This window comes from Anopheles gambiae, chromosome 3 (assembly GCF_943734735.2).
Source record: "Anopheles gambiae chromosome 3, idAnoGambNW_F1_1, whole genome shotgun sequence".
NCBI classification, from domain to species: domain Eukaryota; kingdom Metazoa; phylum Arthropoda; class Insecta; order Diptera; family Culicidae; genus Anopheles; species Anopheles gambiae.
In genome coordinates this window covers 57242506-57254498 of record NC_064602.1, presented here as the reverse complement: position 1 = coordinate 57254498, position 11993 = coordinate 57242506, and the positions used below count along the sequence as shown (strand labels likewise).

Below are 11993 nucleotides of genomic sequence, written 5' to 3'. Positions count from 1 at the left end.
CAAAAGAGAGTTGGTAGATTTGATTTCGTCATCATTTTTGTTCTAGCATCTGTGTGTTTGACAGTTGGTCGAAGCAACCGGCGGTCGAAGTGAGCGTAAACAAACGGATTCAGCACTTCTTCAAAATCATTTTTTTCCTTTTTTTTGGAAATAGAGTTAATATAAGTGATAAGAGTGTTGATAAACTTATGTTAAACTTAATTACACACGTAGACAGTGGCTTACATTCTTTGTGAGGTTAAATTTGCGCGTTTCCGACAACTTGAGCTGTCGGCAGAAAATCTCTCGAATGCACCACATGTCGCTAGCAAAACGATACGAAAATGAACATAATGAACGTGCGAGTGAATCTTCTCGAATGCCGAACGCAATATGATAGGCCTGTAAGTCTGCTGGCAGTGGTGGACCGGCGGCCGAGCTCTTCAAGATGGGGCCGGAGAGGCTTACCATCGAAATGCATCAGCTGATCGTGAAAGCCTGAGAGCAGGAGGAACTACCGGAGGAGTGGAAGCTGGGTGTTATTCACCCAGTCTACAAAAAGGACGACATGCTGGATTGCTCTAATTTTCGAGCCGTCACAGTTCTGAATGCCGCCTACAAGATCCTGTCCAAGATCCTGTTCTGCAGAATTGCACTCCTTGCTACAAATTTTGTCAGCAGCTACTAAGCTGAGTTTGTTGGGGGCAAATTCTCCACCGACCAAATTTTCACTCTACGGCAGATCCTCCAGAAGTGCCGAGAGCGCCAGATCCCAACGCCCCACCTGCTCAAAGACTTCAAGGCGACTCTCCTGTCTGCTCTTCAACATCACCCTGGAAGGTGTCATTCGAGGCGCTAGACAACGATATCCGTGACACGATCCTCTACAGATCTCTCCAGTTTCTTGGCTTTGCGGATGACATCGACATCATCGGCAGGACAACAGCGAAGGTGTGTGAGGCGTACACCCGACTCAAACGCGAAGCAGCAAGAATTGGATTGAGAATCAATGCGAAGACGAAGTACCTGCTTGATGGAGACTCAGACCACCTTTGAAAGCAATGTATTAGTTGACGCCGACAATCTCGAGGTAGTAAAAGAGGTTTGCTATCTCGGGAGGTCGTTACTTCGGTCGGATAACGACATCAGCAGCAAAATCCGGAGACGCATTGTGTAGGGGAATTGTGAATACTATGAGCTTCACCGACTGCTGAGATCCAGAAGACTTCGAGCCCGCACGAAATGTGAGATATATCGCACTTTGATTCGCCCGGTGGTTCTCTATGTACACGAGTACTGGACCATTCGTGCGGAGGATGCAAACGCTCTGGGCGTGTTTGATTAATGCACCATCTTTGGCGGTGTGTTCGAGTATGGCGAGTCGGGGAGAAGGATGAACAACGAGCTTGTTAAGCTGTACGGCGAACCGAGCATCCTGACGATGGCGAAGGCTGGCAGGATACGATGACTGGGGTATGTCATGAGGATATCGGATTCATGCCCCACCAAGAAGATATTCGTCAGCGATCCCCAGCTAGGAGGCGCAGGGGAGCACAGCGAACTCGATGGCTGGACCAGATGAAGCGAGACCTGACGGAGATCGGGTGTCTGCATGGATGGGAGGCTGCAGCCAGGGACCGAGCATCCTGGAGAATTATAATTGATCGGGCCATGTCACAACGACGTGCTCTATCACGATCAGGCCAACAAGAGCCAACAAGATTATCTAATATCACACAATTCAAATAAGATACACGGGAAAGCGGGGCAAAATGAGCATGTGGGGCAAAATGGGCACCCTCTATTTAAGCATTATTTAAAAATGGGCAGATATTTTTGATATATGGCACTTGATGGCGCTATGGTGTTGTATTTGCCACCACAATAATGATAGGGGAAGGTAGGTAAAGACGGACACTGCTGGTAACTGGTAAGATGGACACTTCTCATAACTGCATTAAAATGGTAATTTTCGAAGAAATCAACAATGCAGCATTCTAACTTAAAGTTAAACAACACGTTTGAGAACATTTTTGGCATAATATATGCAAAATTGGTTAAAACAACGAACAAAATAAATGTTAAATCGTGTGCACCCTTGTGGATCTAATTTGACTACTGCGGATTTTAAGGTCTACAATTTATATTATAAACATTTTTAATATAAACAATACATATTTCCGGAAGTTTTATTTCATAAATGAGTTGTCGTTATCATTATTGAAAAAAAAAGCAAAAGAACGAGAATGAAATCAGTATAAATATTGTTTTCTGGTGGTTTAAACATCCTGACACCAAAACGGGAAAGACGGACACTTTGTTGTAGGGAAAGATGGACACTGAATTTATTGATTTATTTTACTTCTTATATCAATTGTTTATGAATAGATTTCATCAAATACCTTAAATAAGGCTATTCCGAATCTATAAACCAACCAGCAAATACAGAAAGTATTGAAATAAGCGAGAAATGAAACACCGGTCAAAACAGTAGCCATTCGTTATGCTATTACTCGATTTCGTTTGGATGCGCTTACAATTCCTAAAACCATGGTTGAATGAATCGTCGTTGCAATAGGCCAAGAATTGGTTTATAAACGTAGCAGGACGTGGAAAGCGATAGAATTTATTAAAATACTGTAAAACTCTTCACTTTCCAATGTTTTATACAGGTGTCCATCTTACCCTTCATGGTGTCCATCTTTCCCATATCAGGTGTCCGTCTTACCCGAACATTTCAAAACTGCACGAAAAAAACCATGTTTTTCATTCATAAAAAAACGCAAAAATCGATGGAAACTTAAAAGTTTCAACACATTTTCTAATAAAACATGAGTGTAAGATAAAATATACACATTTTCATGGTCGTTGCACTTATATATCCCTAGATTTTTACCATTTCCCTTAACGTGTCCGTCTTTACCTACCTTCCCCTAACAGACACAGCTTCAAACTATTCGATTTTGTAGATTGAAACGTGTAAAAACTATTATAATTTTAATAAAATATTATTTAAGAATTTTAAGAGCTTTCCTGAACAGCAAAACAAAAGATATGACAAGAATACATATCACGAAACGCGCGCAAAAGCATAGACCATTACCTAAGCGCAGTTGTTGTGACCCATATTGCCCCAGTGTTTTGACGTTTCACAGTTTGTTTACATATTGTTTATTTTACAGTTTTTTTTATGTTTTTAAGTTATTTTTAGTCTGGGTGGCAATTTTAATCCATAGATAAATGGTGTAGGCATACAATAATGAAAGAAAAATTGTGTTTTGCGGCATATTCAAAGGAATATTCAGTAAACTGCTTAACATGCCCATTTGCCCCGCTTTCCCCTACAGTTGAACACAATTCAAAAGTAGCTTAAAATTGTTTATGTGGACTCGAAAATGGTGTAATAAAGAACTTACATTAACATTGTTTTACATGTTTTAACTTACCAATAGCAGAACTCCACGATGTTCACGCCATACACCACAGCATCCTAGAATACCGCCACAAACGGCGAATAAGCCTGCTGTTAATAGAGCATACGTTCCGGTTACGTAGTTGGTAGTGGATAGTAGTGAAATATACTGATGCTTCCAGATTATTGTCCAAAGAGTAACACCTATAATAATTGATCCTGATATCTGCAATTGAAACAAGATGTCAAAGAAAAGTGAAAAATAAGTTATTTTACTATTACCGATTTATGGTGTGCAGGGTGGGGTATCTTTTCAACCAGTATTTATTTTTGGGTTTTCACCGGATTTTTATCTTTTTCGTTTTTGCTTTGGTAGATACTTGGTAGTTTCGCATGATTTAAATTTTAAGTGGAGTTTAAATTTTGGTCACTTATAATAAAAATCTTTCTCGAAAGTTTTTTATACCTAGTTTAGGCAAGTCTATGGTCTCTTTACTTAAATATTCAATAAACTTAATCTATTTGTTACGAGACGACCTTTTTTCATTGAAGATGACGTGCGATCAGATCTTGGTTTGTAATCGATTTGTTTCATGTTTTCAAAAGGATGAACTGATTGCTAATTTTTCAACATCTTATAAAAGAGTATAAAAAAGAATTAACGATTGTTAAAAATCTTTATCTAGTTTGAATGGATTCACAAAAAACGTGTAACAAATTATCCACAGATCGAGCCGGAAATTGACGTATTTGTCGTATAAACACGATTTAAGCTAGGGCATATATTCCCCTAATGTTTATAGATGATAATTAAATAAAGTTAGAAAATTCTGAAGTTAAATACTAAATGCATACCAGAGATATGCCTACCCGCAAATTTCCGTTAAATGCTTTCAAATCGTTTTTTAACCGTAGACTTGGCAACCAGATTTACACACAGTAGGCAACCGGCATACCCGGGTATTCCACACGTTTTGACGCAAACAATTAACGGTTTTCATAGGAAAATAATGCTATCTATCTTTTAATGCTGTAATGCTTCAGGTAAAGTTTAAAATAAATCAAAATTAAATACTTACAGGCTGTTTAAAAGTACAATTTATGCCCTAAAAAATCTAAAATTGAATATTGGGAGGCTACGGAAAATTTTAAGTCAATAAAAGCAATAAATCAAAATCGCCTGCGAATTGAAGGCGATTAGCAGTGCATTTAACATTAATTAAATTCTTTTGAGATATGTAAATGAAAAAAATCGTTTTGAATTTGATATTTGAATTTGCAACTCCCATTGCGCAAACCCGCACAACAAAATCTAGTAGATTTTGAGCTCGCTTTCTAGCTCGCTTTCCGCCGAAACCGATCGAGAAAGCGAGCATAAAACGTCCAAAGAACTGATCAAAGCTCTTGATCGATTGAAGCGTCTACGGTCGTTCGAGGGAGCGCACTGTATGTGATTATCTCTTACTGACAAAAATCGACCGTGTTGGCGCAAACATGATAATGACCGAAAAATAGTTCACACCCACGTTCTGTTTCTCCCCTCCTTCCCCTCATTTTGTTTTGAATAGCCTTTTGTCATTTTATTTTAAAAAATCCAAAAAAATTGAAATAGTGACCTTTTCGACAAATACTACCGCAAAAAAAATCCATGAATAAAAATCAAAGATTATTTGAAATACCATAAGATTTCGAACAGAGGATATCATTCGCAACCTTCGCAATGTTTGACGGGATACTAAACACCTGAAATTTGACATTTTATTTTGCAAATATCCACAAAATTAGAACTAGTGATCTTTTCGATGAATACCACCGAAAAAAATATAATTTATGAGCAAAAATCAAAGATTATTTCATATACTATAAGATCTCGAGCAGATGATACTACACGCAACCCTCGCAATGTTTAACCCCGCTGCGCAAAGCGATCGAAAACTTCTCACCCTCTTGCTCAATGTAGCTAGAGAGCAAGAACTAATAATGATAAAGCGTGGTGAAAGGATGGGGAAATTGAAAAGGAGGGGAGGAAGAGAATGTGGGTGTGAACTATTTTTCGGCCACTATCATTTTTGCGCCAACACGGTCGCGTGCCAGAGCCTTTTTGTCAGAAAGAGATAAACACATACAGCACGCTCTCTCCAACGATCGTAAACGCTTCAATTGATGAAGACTTCGATCGGTTGTTCGGACGTTTCTGCTCGCTTTCTCGATCGGTTTCAGCGGAAAACGAGTAGCAAACCGAGCTCAAAAACTGCTCGATTTTGTTGTGCGGGACGGGTAAACAAAACCGTGTTTTCGAGCAGGTACTCGAATCTAATTCTAGCTTGTAGGCTAAAATTTTCTAGACTGAAAATCGCAGGCTAGTTTTTTTTGTGTGGTTTTGTATGGATTGTTTACATGATTTCAGCCTCCAACTGTCAAACTCCATACAAAAAACTAACTAGAACCGTGAAGGCCCCCATTATTCGTTCTTGCTCTCTAGCTACATTGAGCGAGATGCTGAGTTTTCGATCGTTTTGCGCTGCGGTTTTCAAGCGAGTAGAGTACAGTTTTTCGCAATGTTTGTTGTTTCCTTAGCAAAAGGTCTGCCACCGGCATACGGGAAAGTTTACAGTCAGGCCTTGGGGCCAGCCACCGGGCTGAACGTGTTAAATAATAAATATGAAAGGTGTCTGTTATGTTTGAACTTTTTCTGTTTTATTTCACACTTATACAACATACAAAATAAATAATAAAACACAATACACTTTAAAATATAAAAGTACGGTGGCCGCGCACCAGCCGCATCATCGCCCCTGCCGAGAGCTCCTGCACGATCGGCTCGCTAACACACTCTAATCTTGCGCTCGGCACACACTAAGCCTTGCGCTGATTAGTGTGTGCGATAGTGTGCGTGCGTCGTCCTCCTGGACGTTGACCGGTGGCAGCGCAACTGCCACGGCAAGTCCAGGGGTCGGTACGGCTGCCCACAACATCTCCCCCTTTTAATGCCGAAGGGCTCGAACCGACGTGGGGGTATTCCACTAAGAGAATATCGGCGTGGTGACACCCCAACAGTCAAAAGCCGAAGATTTTATATTGACCTTTCACTTTTTCTATCTGTCTCTCGCTCTAATTTGAGCGATTTTCCCCTGATGAGTGTCCCCGAGCCTCCTCGTGTGGTTGTTGTTGTTGGAAGTTGAAGCCGAAATCCCCTCGTGCGCTGCCAAAATCAGCGAAGAACGAAATCGAGTGGCTCAAGCGAAAAAACGAAAAAAAAATGACGAACGAGTGTGCTGTGACAATAACACACACACGCACAAGGCGACACCCGAAATCTGGTGCGATACCGGCTTTCAGTGGAGCAAGTACACACATGCACACATTTGGCCACACCACGGTGATACAACCCACAGCCACGCACTTGGCGATACACGCTGTGTGGTGCGGTGCGGCGGACGTTCAGAATTCAGTGGTGCAAATACACACATGCATACACTTGGCGACACACGCTCTGCTTTGCGGTGAGATTTGTGTTCTGTGTCCAGTGGTGCAAATATACACACACACGCACTTGGCTACACACGCAGTACGGCGCGGTTGGCTTGGCAGAAGCGCATACACACATTCACGCAGTAGGCTTTACTTTCAGTCCAGTGAGGTTGGTGCTTGTGTGGTGTTTCAGCGCTTGGTAGTCAGCGGATAAACCCCGTAAAAAATAGAGTTTTGTTTAATTTGAGGTAAGTAAAAGTGATTAAAATTTTCAACCAACATCCCCCCTTCTAATTAATATCATTTTTCTTCCATTTCATGTGTGGTTCACGGCGAACGGAGACAACAAAACCTGTGGCTGTGTCGTGGTGTTGGAGATGGTGGGCCGTACAGTGCAGCGAGAACTAGGTGCGACAGCGATGAGGAGCAGAAAGTGTTGTGCTAATTTTTCTCTGTGCGAGTGTAAAAAGTGTTTGTTAAATTATGTGCGTTAATTTAGAATTAAGTGCAGTGGTTATTGTGCATGTGTTGTGTTTTTTTTTGTATTTATGTTATATAAAATATTCAATAAATCGAATCATGTTGATATAATGGTTCGCACTGTATCATTTTGGAAAGAAATCCTGGCAAAAAAGGGGGAGGGGGCTAATTAAACGAAGGTTCGTACAGTCCTCCGTTCGGGTTTTGCTTCGGCTTCGGGTTTACTTCGGCTTCGGGACCCGACGGATCACTTGAATAATTTCGCCAACTCAAGTTCTTTTTCAAGCGCGTATTCAAGCGATCTCTGAGTGCTGGTGCCCGGTGGGACCCTTCCAGCCGATGCTGCCAAGATGCGGGGACCCCGCCCGTCCGGCAAAATGAGTGTATTTTTTGAGTGATTTGAGTGACGCTGTCGAAATACAGTGTCTCTTCGACCAATGAGTTACCCACTCGCGCGAGCCCTCCCCCACCCCACCCGCAACGCACGGTGCGCTCTGCAGCACGGTGTGTTGTGTTCTTTCGAGCCAGGCTACCAACACATCAAAAGCTTGTTGTTTTCGCTTTCTTTCATGCACTTATTCTAAAACTAAACACAAACACGGTCATTTTTTATTACATTAAACACTTTATTGAAACATAAAGTTCACACTAAAGTACACATTTAGAATTCTTCATACTCACGAATGGCGTCATACTGCAAAGTACCGGGTCGAGCCAGGCTGCGGGAAACTTGTCGACAATCTGCGTTGACTCTGTTCAGCAAATTCTTACCTGTCGATCCACGTACTGCATGTGCGTCTGTGCACACTGTTTATTCACTGCACACTTCACCAAAACACACCGACGCACGAGACTTAGACGAAATGCGCACCAACGCACAAACACTGCGCGCGGGACTTAGAACAAAACACGCACAACCATCTCCGGCAAAGCGTCGCGCTGTACTGGTGGTTTTGTACGCGTAGGAGGGGGGGGACATACGGAGCGATGGTTCGATGCTGTAGTGTAAGCGAGACAACACGATGTGACGAGCAGCTCCAAGTTGTTGAGCTCGCTGAAAGAAGGCACACACACACATTCACAGACGGCTCGTCAAAGCACGGTATTTGTATTGGTGTTAGTGAAGCGCGCGTGTAAAACAGAATGCGAACTCTCATCGCAGCGCGTTTCTCCGTGCTTCCTCAAGCTTCCTCATACCCCTCGGCCTGAATCACTCAAAATTTACTACCCAAGGACGCAAAAACCGACGGCGGCCTGTGTAATCTGGGCTCCCTACAAAGCTCTCCACAAAGCTCTCGTTTGCAGGCTTGTCGAGAGCTTCGCCACAGGCGCCCGAACCATCCGTCACGCACACATCTAAACGTTCTGGTTTCTTCAGCCGCTCACGCATACCAATGTGTTTGCTCCACCCCCTTTTTCGGATTGCTTATAGAAATGATGAGGCTGTTCACATTTGCTTTATGCACACATTCGCATGCTGTTTATTGAATAATATCCCTCTCCCTTCCCACATGTGTTTTGGCATACTCCCGCTGTGTAGACGGCAGAACGCTTTCCCCCTTCCAAATTTACCGTTCTTCCTCCTCTCGTTCTTCCTTCCTCCTACTGCGTTCGGGGTACCATCCGTGCTGCGCGTGTTATGCTGGCTTCAGTTTTATGATGACGTCATGAACAGGAGCTGTGCGTGTTGAACCGGCTTCTGTTAAGTAATGACGTCCTCACCGGGGGCTGAATGAAGCAATAATGAATGTAAGTAGTATGTATTACTATGGAGAGTTTAGCGCAGAGGATTAGACCAAAACTTACCTTAATATTTTAAAACTGGAAAACGTTTTCTTTCCGTCGCTCACTTTGAAGATTGTTGACGAGGCTAGCATGTAGTCGTTGATAAATAGCGCACACACCTGTAACTTTTTAGACGCCAAGGGTTAGTTGAATGTACCTGCACAAGCACACAGCAAGAAACTTACCTCAACAATTTGCTAGGATAAATCATTTCATAACTGAGGAAGAAGGAACACGGCACAAAACGTAAATGAGCAAAGTACGTTGCACAAGAAATCGCACCTCACTTCAGTACATCCTTCCACAGGGAAAGTTCTGGACAGACTAAGGATGCCTAACACCCGGATGAGCGCGATAGCAGAAAAATCATGGTGGATCGAGAGAGATGGGTAGACTCGGTCCAGCGATATCCGCTGGTAAATGCATGTGTGTGTGACGAACGAAAGACTTCAGACCCCGCTTCCCCCGTATTTCATCCATAATTTTTCGTCACACGCACACACCTCTGCACGGGCGGCGGTTTGCCGTTCAAAATCTAGAGAGAGAAGACAGAGCCTCTCGCTTTGGCTCACAAAAAAACCTCTCAATAACTTCGGCTCTGCTACTTGGGTATCTCATTGCTTGGGTGGCGATGTTGCCGCGCTGAGCATTGCTTGCTGCTGCTCTCGACCCTCACCGCGATGGCGATAAATCAGCGGTGATGCTGCTGCTGCGCTCCCTGGGGCGGCGGCGATGGTGTGACGGCGATGATGATGACGATGATGATGATGCCGATTAATGGTATTTTGACTCTCGGTACCCTTTTTTGCCAATTCATCGGCTTTTTCGTTACCTTCAATGGTTATTCATTTAGATGCACCGGTATCCATCTGACGTCTGCATTTAATTTATCGCTTTTTTCCAAAATGCTGTAAATTGTTCCATCAACGTGCTGCTTTTCTTGACATTTTTTTATGATTTTACATGCTGTTTGACTGTCTGTATATAGAACTGAGTTTTTTGATATTGTTTGTTACCGCTATATTTAGTGTTTTTTCAATAGCTGTGATTTCAACTGATGCAATTGGTACCGTATTTTTTAGTTTGAATTTTGTAGCGATGTATTGATTTCGTTTGTTACATGGTTTAATGTAAATACCAATGCCACATTTTTCCTCAATTTTGCTGCCATCAGTGAAAATCAACGGGTTTGTATTTTTAATATTTCTGATTTTCTTTTCGTTTTAGGATTTTTGACTTAAGATTATTTTGCCATGAATGGTAGTTTTGTTAATGACTGTTTCTGTTTCACCTTGGATAGATACTCTACTAGCAATGAGAATGAAAAAGTGGGCGATTTTCAGGCGAGGGGCATGTAGAAGCATGGGGAGACGGTTGGAAATACGCGGAATTACGCGGAGGCGCGAGCGTGTTTTGGTTTCTACACCGTGTTTGCACTCACACAAAGACACATGTGTGAATGTGTGCGTTCACTTTCAGCCTGCGCGCTCAGTTTGGTTTTCTCGCAGCGGCATGCGGGTATCGGTGTCTCGCTCGCACTAGTGCAGCGAGTGTTCCTCTGTTCGCTCGCTTTCTTGCCACCACACGAAATCGTCAGTTCAGCTCAAGCGTTCGCCGAGAAAGGCGCGCGCGTTTTAGCCTAAGTCCCGGGCGATCGAAGTTTCGCTAAGTGTTGAAGTGTTGTGCACATTGAAATGAAGCTGCGCTTATTTTTTATCATTTATCCGAAATGTGTGATTTGCGTTGCTTCATTTTAATATTTGTTTGCTGTATTGAACATCAACAACGGTATCCATGCAGTTAGGCGACTATTTTAAATACGACGATTTTTTTTATATAAATAATGTGTGTGGTTTGAAGCAAGATTGTGTGAAGGTATGTGTGAAAATGCCCCTTTATTTGCAATAAAAGTGATAAAATATAAACCAAGTTTGATGTTCAAGTTTTTGTTTTGATTCGGGTGCACCAAGTCCGAATGAAGGGAAACGCACAGCGCGCTACGAAAGAAACGAGCGGGAGGGGGTTTCAGTCCAGCGCAGCGCAATTCGCTGGAATCAAGTGGGAGTGGGTACCAGTTCAGCGCAGCGCAAGCCGAAAGAAACGGGAAGGAAGGGGTATGAGGAAAATACGATGAAACAGCGCGAGCGAGCGTTCTTTGCAACGAGAGCCCCTCGTGTATTTTAAAGGCAAGCAAGAGAGCGCATTCTGTCCGTGCCCAACCAACCAAGCCGAGCTCTTTCGAAGCAAATCCTTCGTGATGAGCGAGAAAGCATGTCACGCATCTCACGTGTTGCCATGCGAACAACTGCGCGTGTAGATGTGTGAGTGCGCGGAGAAAAAATGATGGATGACGAATGGAGGAAGGGGAGGAGCTTCACTCTCTCGAAGCATTTGAAGGGGGGCCGAACGCTCTCTTCACATTTTGCGAAGAATCAGTTGAACTCAGACGCTTGGCAAAGAGGATATACTACTTTGAGGCACTAAATATTTCAGGCAATGGAGTCGTGGTCTATTAGTATTAGTATAAATTATTTCCCTTACCCCATTTATGAATTAATTTGAAGGAATAAACATTAATCTGAGTAAAATTTCAAAAGTCACTTTTAGCAAAAAACTTTTTCCAAATGTGTTTTGAAATTCTGAATCGATCTTGTAAAGACGGTTTTTTCATACAATGCGTACTTTTTAAGATATTTGGAAAAGTATGGTTCATAGGGTGCGCGGATGATATACTAGCAATGCTATTCCAATGAAATGCTATTCCGCTCTATCAAATTTTCAGCTGAGCGATTTTGTCTGTTTACGTTAGAACCGCTCCATTATTATTGCGTCTTTTACGTCCTCACGCGCGAATTCACAAATAGTT

General features: G+C 42.5%; 1 long non-coding RNA gene across 1 annotated transcript; it reads right to left on the bottom strand.

Annotated features, from left to right (window-relative positions):
- Positions 1–8794: 8794 nt before the first annotated feature.
- LOC133393525 (uncharacterized) lies at positions 8795–9437 on the bottom strand. The gene is made up of 3 exons (XR_009766231.1): positions 9313–9437; positions 9149–9252; positions 8795–9070 (listed from the first exon to the last, which is right to left on the bottom strand). It is a non-coding gene; the product is annotated as an uncharacterized LOC133393525 (long non-coding RNA).
- Between the last annotated feature and the right edge of the window lie 2556 nt (positions 9438–11993).